The 8,341-nt window shown below is 40.3% G+C and overlaps 1 protein-coding gene across 3 annotated transcripts in view; it reads left to right on the top strand.

Annotated features, from left to right (window-relative positions):
• Nucleotides 1-7,212: 7,212 nt before the first annotated feature.
• LOC148657706 (glycerophosphodiester phosphodiesterase 2-like) overlaps nucleotides 7,213-8,341 on the top strand; it is a 64,547-nt gene continuing 63,418 nt past the window's right edge. Inside the window, exon 1 of one of the 3 annotated variants that reach the window (XM_088638340.1) lies at nucleotides 7,213-7,232. The gene's annotated coding sequence lies outside the window, so the exon portion shown is untranslated. Of the gene's footprint in view, nucleotides 7,233-7,806; nucleotides 8,177-8,341 lie in introns of those variants that run through there. The other 2 variants (XM_088638338.1, XM_088638341.1) reach the window with 2 other exon arrangements.

Below are 8,341 nucleotides of genomic sequence, written 5' to 3'. Positions count from 1 at the left end.
TAGTGCTGCACTGGTAATCACACTACATATCCTGTCCATTCTACAACAAGCTCCAGCCTAAACCATACATATACTGTATTTCATGAGTTTTGTAATTCGGCTTTCAAATTATAATGGGAAATTTAAATTCCATCTGTAGCTCTCTTTAGAATTAGATTAGTAAAGGTCTTGTTAATTAGATGCAAGTACAGCAGAATGCAACTATGTTTTTGCAACTTTTTAATGAGTGTATCTTCTAAGGTTCTGAGACTGTAAAACTATAAAGACATGCTGGGACGAACACTCTTCCTGTGGGATGGCTCTCATAGCCTTTCACAGACCTCTGGAGCCGATAATGACATGTTGCGGAGGGTGGAGTCTAGCTGGGGGCTCAGGCTGGGAAGAGAGGGGAGCTGACAAGTGATGCTGACCACTCGGAGTCCGCAGCTCCTGCGATGGGCGTGGAAAGACTTGTCAGCAACATCTAAATCACCTTCTCGTGCTCGGTGTCAGACTGACCTGTCAATACTGCAATCTCATGCACGGCATCTGTCTTTTAATTGATACATCAAAATAAATATACTAGTGTCTGAAATTATGAATGAAGGCAGATGGGGACATTTTGCACAAACCGCCTTTAAACTCTAACTTAGAAATTTATCGGTAATTTTAATTTTAATCTTTTCTAATAAGAAGAGAACTTTAAGCTGGAAAATACAAACACTGGATCGCTAAAACCATGATGAAAAGAACACACTGGAGCAGCTGTGTAAAGTAGAGCGATTGTGTGCTTGCATAGCATTTGTGATTAAACAGAATTTCAAAGAAAAGACAGGCAGGTCTAGGCATGGCCTTCCAGGCCTCTGCGCGTGTGAGTGAGCGCTTGCCTAATCCGTCCCTGTGTCTGTGGGGCTGCTCTTCTCAGGGCGACGCAAACTTTGAAGACATCTTCCCTCCCATCTGAGCACCACACCGCTGTTGTGTCTAACACAGAGGCTGTGGAATGCAGCTGATGCTTTCGGGGGACAAAAACAAACAAACTTTATAAGAATTCAGATTCTTTCTGTTGGGGACCGCCCCCTGTGTGCTCCTCCGTCTCTATTCCTCTCCAGAGCAGTCAGGCAGTGCGTGTACATTCCTGCCATGCAGTAGTCCCAGTGAACTGTGTGTTCTGAGCACGGTCCTGTGGAGCTTCTCCCAAACACAGGGGCGTCGAGTGCAAGTCTCTGTGCAGCACTGTCTTCGCACCATGAACAGAGCTTGTGCTTGTGGCTCCCCTGCAGGGAAGGCCTCCTCAGGTGCTTAAAACACTCGTTTGCTGTATTGCTTTTTTCTATTCTATTCTATTTCTATTCATATAGTTTCGATTAAATGCTAAAATTGCATTAGTAGTAAGGAAAACTCAAGAATAGAACATGTATAAATGTGTTTGAGGATTTGGCATTTTGGCACATTTTGCTGCTTGAATTATAGTAACATTGCATGGACACTCAGACTATGGTGTAATCATATGTGATCACCTTTTAAGATGTGAAATATTGAATATGTTAAAAATTTAAAAAAATTGTTTCGTTGCAGTAGTAGGTACAATAGCAATAGGAATGATAAAACTAATTGAGGTGTGAAAGTACAGTAGGATTTACAATTAAGAAGACAGCAAAGGGAATAATACAAAAATATTTTGTCACAAGTGTGACTTCGACTCCTGCCCTCTGTTTCGTATCTTAATCTCTAACTGGAGAGGGAGAAAGAACAAGAAAGAGAGAGAGGAGGGATGGATGGAGGGACATAGGGAGGAGTGGAAACAGAGTGAAGGGAGGAGGGAGAGAGAAGGAGGGAATCTGGAATCAATCCCTTTCAGCTGCTGACTGACCTCAACATGATGTAACATTTCAGTAAAGTTACAATTCCCTGCAAATCCAAAAGCCAGTGTTCTTTGTCATCACTGGTATTTTACAAATTAAAACTGTGATGTACAATTTCGTTTTAACATAATGAGACATATAAGATTACCCAAGCTAAAGAGGCGTTGAGGTCAGACATTTGTCAGTTAAATTTACCACAAGAATAACATTTCTGCATTACAGATTTCATACTGGAAAGACATAATGTATTTAACATATATATCATTAATTCACAGATTTCAAGCACTTACTTTCCAAAGTGAAAAAATGGTTCCGGAAAAGGTTTGTGAGAGTCAGGAAAAAGCCACCCAACCCAACCGTGTGGTTGAAGCCAGTGCTTTGGCTTCTTTCAAGATGCAGGGGGATAAGATCCTGGGATCAATAAGGTACCAACTATTAGAGGGGCTAGACAGGCCAAATGACTCCTCTCTTCTGTAACTTTCTTATGTTAGTATTTTCAGAAAATCCAAAGCACTTAATTTTGTCTTTATTTTTCTCACAGTAAGCATCAGAGTTTTTTTTTAAATCCATATTTATTTATTCTGTGGTCGATCTGTGGCAGGATTCGAGGTTTTGAAAGGGTTTGGTTAGAAACTGAATATTTATTCTTGGGGACTCACTTTTTTTCTTTGAATTAATTTAAATTCCTAAATTCTGCAAAATCATCTTAAATTGAATACCATCTAATAATCATCTTACACTGAATAAAATCGAAAAAAAAATATTTTGATGAACATTACTGACCATGTGTCACATTAGCATCCAAACGTATAGTGATTATTATTATTGTTGTTGTTATTATTATCTTCCCACCTGGGAGACACACAGCGGCCCCACTGCACATCAGCGCAGGTGGGGAAGTGAGTCATTGCTTCATCAGTTTAATTAGGGCTGAACTTCAGGCAGACTGGAATGTACAGTATCTGCCCAGAAATAATGTCATTAAGCACTTACATTACACCCCTACTCTTAACAACAGAGCCTGGATTCTTATTATTCAGGATGCCAGTTTAATGTTACATTTGAAGGATGCCACCGATTAAAGAACAGTGTCCCCAGTCTCCACAGTAGGGAACAGGTGTGGAAATTCTTGTCCAGAGGAAGAGCGCCACCAACTGGTTTATCAACAGCATTGACAGCAGCTTCCATGATTTCCCTGAAGGTTTCTCTTCCCGGGGCATACAGTGTCTCACACAGCCTTGCATCGCTTCTGAGAGTTGACAAGAGCTACAGTGTGGCATCACTGCTGCCAGGGCTGTTTTTAATCTTTTAGCAGGGCCAAAATGTTCTTTAGATGATGTTCTTTCAAGATATAAATCATTTTTTTGGTAAATACAATTTACCAGAGTTATTTAGATAAATGGACAGCATGCATGCAATGTCATCCAGACATTATTGCAAAGATAACAAGACCTGCTATTCTAGTGTATAGATATTATATATTAATATATAATGTAAAATATCCATGTTTTATTGATATTGAAATTTGTCCATTAGATGTACACATTTTAAAACAATGCATTTCTAATTATTTCTAATTTCTAATATTAACTTGCATTTATTTTTATGTTTCCTTAATTATAGTATGTCCAGCCAGCTCAAATAACTTGCATTGTCAGTATAGTTGTACCTTGCAAACCTCAGCAGACATCTAAAAACTGAGAGATTATGTCCCCTAGGGGAGAACACATAAAACATTTTAAAAGTGAACTTCATATCATAACTCCATTAAATATACAAAACTGCCAAATTATAGATGTTGCAAAATTATTTAGACCACTTCACACCATTTTGCATTTAAGATCATATGTTCTTTTCTTCTCCTTCACATTCTAAAGCTCAGGTTTGGACAACATGCTGGAATGCACTTTGTACCCTGACGGGATGTCAGATCTCCTTGCTGCACTATACAGTATATACCGTATGGTGTCACAGACTCTGATTTAGCAATGATTAGTTACCTATTTGGGGAAGAATTACAATGATTATAGCAATCAATAAATAAAAATAACTATAACATGTCACTGCAAAACACTGATATCACTGTGGAGGAACATCCTACCAGCTGCCTATAGTTTGCTGGAGACACAGGGAGTCATTTAAAAGGAAAACTTTACTGATACAACACAGATAAACAGTAAATTAAACCTTAACTTAACCTTTCAGTTAACACTGAATGGAATGGAATAAATAAACATTTAACTTTTCCCACTGATAAGATTGTCTTCCTAAAAGCTAAAAAAGCCAACATGTGCTTTTTTACCTTTCTCTTTCAGTGTGTACAAATGAGAGAAATGGAGCATTTTGAAGTTGGTGCCTTTGGTCTCAGTAATGTGAAAACTAGTTAGACGATTCGGCAAGGATCTGTCTTGTCAGCTGCAGATCCCGGTCATGCCCAGTGTACGGCCGACTGACCTCAGCCCCGGGACACGAGAGGACACGTGGGGACCAGAGGGGGGAAATGGGAGTCTTTCTGGCACAAAGGGGTCCTGTACAAACACAGTGGGCTGCCCTTGAACCCCAGGGGCAGCGATATACACTTTTGGGAACATGCTTTCACAGAGCAGCTGAGGAGTTTATAAACCAAGAGTTTTTTAACCAGGGGGCAGGGAGCTCAGAACAGACTGATTATAGTGATATCAGGAAAGTGTAAAGCAACATGTAACACATTCTTCTTGTGTTCTTTACTCATAGGTTCTGTAGTTCGGTCCACTCAGCGCCTGTGGTCCTTACCAAGCAACCGATCTCACCTGCCCTGTGGCAGGGTTTCCAGTCCTGGTCCTGGAGGGCACACACCTGCTGGGTCAGGGTTAGGGTTAGGGTTTGGACAACACCTAGACATCTTGCGATGCATTTGCTGTGCTTTAAGATGTATTTGAAACGCAGGGAAAGTGTAGTTTTGTGATTTCCTCAAAAAAGAAATTTAGCCCAAATTTTGCAGTCTTTACTAAGCCGCGTGCCTGTCAATAAAAAACTGTAAAAAATCAAAAGTTTGAAAACACACTTTCTACATACTGAACTCTGATTTTCTTCCATTAAAAACCAAACAAAATCTGGTGTCTGCTCAGATACAGCTATTTGAAACTGCCAGTGTAATAAATTATTTTCAGCCTGGGAGTGTCACCCTGCTCCGCCAGAAATGTAAACTCCACATGGATTAAAGATGTGTACCATAACACTGTCATTTTAAAAAGAGTAGCAACTTTTTAAAACCAAAAATAACTAGAATATTATTTCAAAAAGAAAAAAGGAAAACAGCTTTCTGTACAAATCAAATGTTTGCCACTAGATGGAGTGCTAGGCGTACCTGCTCATTGAGTGCTGCTCTTTCCGCTGTGACAGTGTGGCTCACAGAGTGGAGCAGAAGGGCTGGTTCTGCTCAGCTTGGGGGGGAGTAATTGCTTGTACTGGTCCTTTAAATTATTAAGGCTTACTGTGAACAAAGAGGTTTTTGCATACTACTTATTCCCGTTTCAATATCTTTGTCAGTCACGCTTTCAAAATTCTTTATTGTCTCAAGTAACAGATACTGTTGCTTGTCCACCAATAAAGGCAGACAATTTGTAAACTGAAAACTGTTTTATTTCATTATGAACAGTGTCTGTAAAAGTTGTTTGAATTTGTGAACCGTGATTCATTTCTACCAACTGATTGAAAAGTCAAATTACTGGACCCAGATTAAAGAAATGTCTGATTGTTACTGTTCACACCCGTGTATCAGAAAGAGCAATGTGATCATTTCTCTTCTTCATCTGGACCTGATCCTGGACACGCTGTGGGGTGCTCCAGACATGATGTGTGAATGAAGGAGAGGTCTTACTCCTGCTTCTCACGGGATGGTAGTAATTCATCCTATCCCACTGCTGATTTGAGCACTGCACAATCAGACAATATTAGTGTTTGCTTCACTCGGTCCAATCTTAATGACACTGTCCTCAGTGCCGTTGGCTCTTCCTTTATATAAGACATGTATTTGGCCTGAAATCACATCTTCATATTAATGTAACTACAGCAAAATGAATCATGTGTGTGTAGCTCAAAATTGCAACATGCTTTTCTCTGGATTGATGCCCTCACCTCTTTCAGACTTCTGACTGGCCTCTGCTCACATAATTGCACTTTTAATCTGATGCTAATGTCATGTCTGGAATACTATAGCTGCTAATTAGGTGGAAATTCAATGTACTTGTTTCCATATATAGCATTTTAATTCAATGTTTTGCAGCTGTCCTTTTTAACAAATGTAAATGGTACACTTCTTCTGGTATTTAAGAACATTGAAAATATGGACTAGAATCACAGCTACAAACATACATATGAACTGTTATGTTTCAATTGTACTGTTATATATTTCCAACCAAGCCAGTTTTATACTAAGCAATGAAATGTGAATGTGAATTTACCATGTGAACTGACCACCGTTTTAATATATTCTGTTCAAATTAAACTATATTCAGTATATTCATGAATGTCCTAGTAGCGCTGAGATCAGTGACACTCATAGAAACGTGACTAAAAAGGAAGTCAGCGTAAATTATTAATATACAAGAAAAATGAATTAGCCTTCAGCTTTCCCGTATGAATGACAAAGTCCTGCTTTATTAATAGAGTTCTACTATACCTGATACAGCGCTGCGTTTTTGATTGAGCCAATAATTAATAGAGCAGCTCCAGTCTTTTTATTGAGAGTGCCTGTGATAACAAACCGTCAGCCGAGCGAAACCAGAAGTTTGTTCTCAAGAGGCTGAACTCGCGGGTTCAGAGAAGGTGTGTGTATTATCTCTTGCGTGTTATTCCCACGGGTGAGTGTGTGTTAGTGGAAACCAAGAAGGTGTAGATAGCCCCACAATGTCAAATTCTACAATATATATATAGCCTCTTCATTTAAACCTGAACATGTCAAGCGTGTTTATTCCTGCTCCACCTTGACTTCGAGCGCAACTTCCAACAGGAGGGATCCGTGGAAGACCCCAGAGTAACGCAGGAGTGTGCGGCCAGCGGAGCTCAGCCTGAAGACCTGCTCACCGAAACACAGGCTTCAGGATTTCAGATCGCACTGCTCCTCGATCCAGAAAGTCTCTAGACAGCGCAGTGAATCAAACCACCCTTTTCTATAACTGACACGTTTGCTCACCGATTGTTAAAGGTTAAAGGCCGACTACGACACCAACCTATGAGAAGACCGGCGCTGGCCACTCGTATTGTAATTGTGTTGCCTACAAATTGTGTTAATTGGCCCAAGTTCAGCGTGTTGCAAGCTGTGCACCTGATAGTGAGTGACGCTAATGGGCGCAAGTCTTCTGGCTATGCAGCGGTAGGGTAGCAGAGAGGAAATTAGGCATGAAGCAGGTGAGAATGAGATCTTATCTCAAACCTCAAATCTCAGATCTTATCGCACGGTTAGCCAGCCTTGGCTCATGGATTACATGCTATCGCAGGACTTTAACTGAATTATAATGATTCGTCAAGTAAATGTGATTTGGAACAGACATCTAACTTTCGTGTTCCGATAATTGAGCACATCACCTTCTTAATTGATCACTTACAAGTGTCCCCAGTCTTCTGAAATGGGTGATTGGGCGTGACCTGTTACGGGATTGTGGCTCTCCAGAACTAGGTTTATGTTGCCTTTCGTTAATTTTCCTGTGCAAGTGACCGCCGGCTTTATAATTACGCAGCATTCAATATTTTACTAACAATAATACCAACATATCCGCGTAAATAAAAGTCACTACACAGATACTGCACAAACATATTTTTTTTGGGGGGGGGGTTCATAGAATACGGTTTTTACTTACAGTTTGCTTTTAGGAAAATAAAAAGGCAACTTTCCCAGTGGGAGAAACAGTTGCGCTCTCACTTTAAAATCCCGGCCGGTTTAATAATAGAAGGCGGGGAGCTGAGGGCAGCGTTCCGCCCCCAAGCCAGCCAGCAGGCAGATTTACGCGATCGGCTCTCTGCGGGCTGTGTGCTTGTAGTTCAGCCCTGATGAAAGCGCTGTTTTCACTGCAAACGGGGGCAATGTGAGAATTCTTTGCAGGCGAAATCATTGTGGGTTCGTGTCCTTGTTTATTTTATTTTTTTACAATCATAATAATGCTCTGAATGTCGGGAACAAAGCCGACATTATTTTGGCAGTAAAAGCCATCCTAAATTACATTTTTTGCCTGAGAACTTGAATGACTCCGGCTTTATCGACTGAAGCGAATGGTCAGGCTTTGTTGGGATATTAAGAAACTCCAAGGCTTCTGCACCTGTGGGAGAAATTGATTGATACCCGTTTGATACCGAAGGTAAGTGTTTCTGTTAAATTCATGTCTCTGTATTTGCCTTTCACACAGTCTCCTCACAAATCCTGCTGCTGCGCCTGGCAGCTCAGGAAGGCTTAGAATAAAGAGCTCTGACATCACTCTTCATTTGGACAGTTGAATTAGTTATTTATTTAGAGCTTATCAATT

The sequence above is a fragment of the Lepisosteus platostomus genome, chromosome 7 (assembly GCF_059453375.1).
Source record: "Lepisosteus platostomus isolate fLepPlt1 chromosome 7, fLepPlt1.hap1, whole genome shotgun sequence".
In the NCBI taxonomy this organism is placed as follows: Eukaryota; Metazoa; Chordata; class Actinopteri; order Semionotiformes; family Lepisosteidae; genus Lepisosteus; species Lepisosteus platostomus.
Note: the sequence above shows the minus strand (reverse complement) of the source record. Positions and strands in the feature narration are given on the sequence as shown.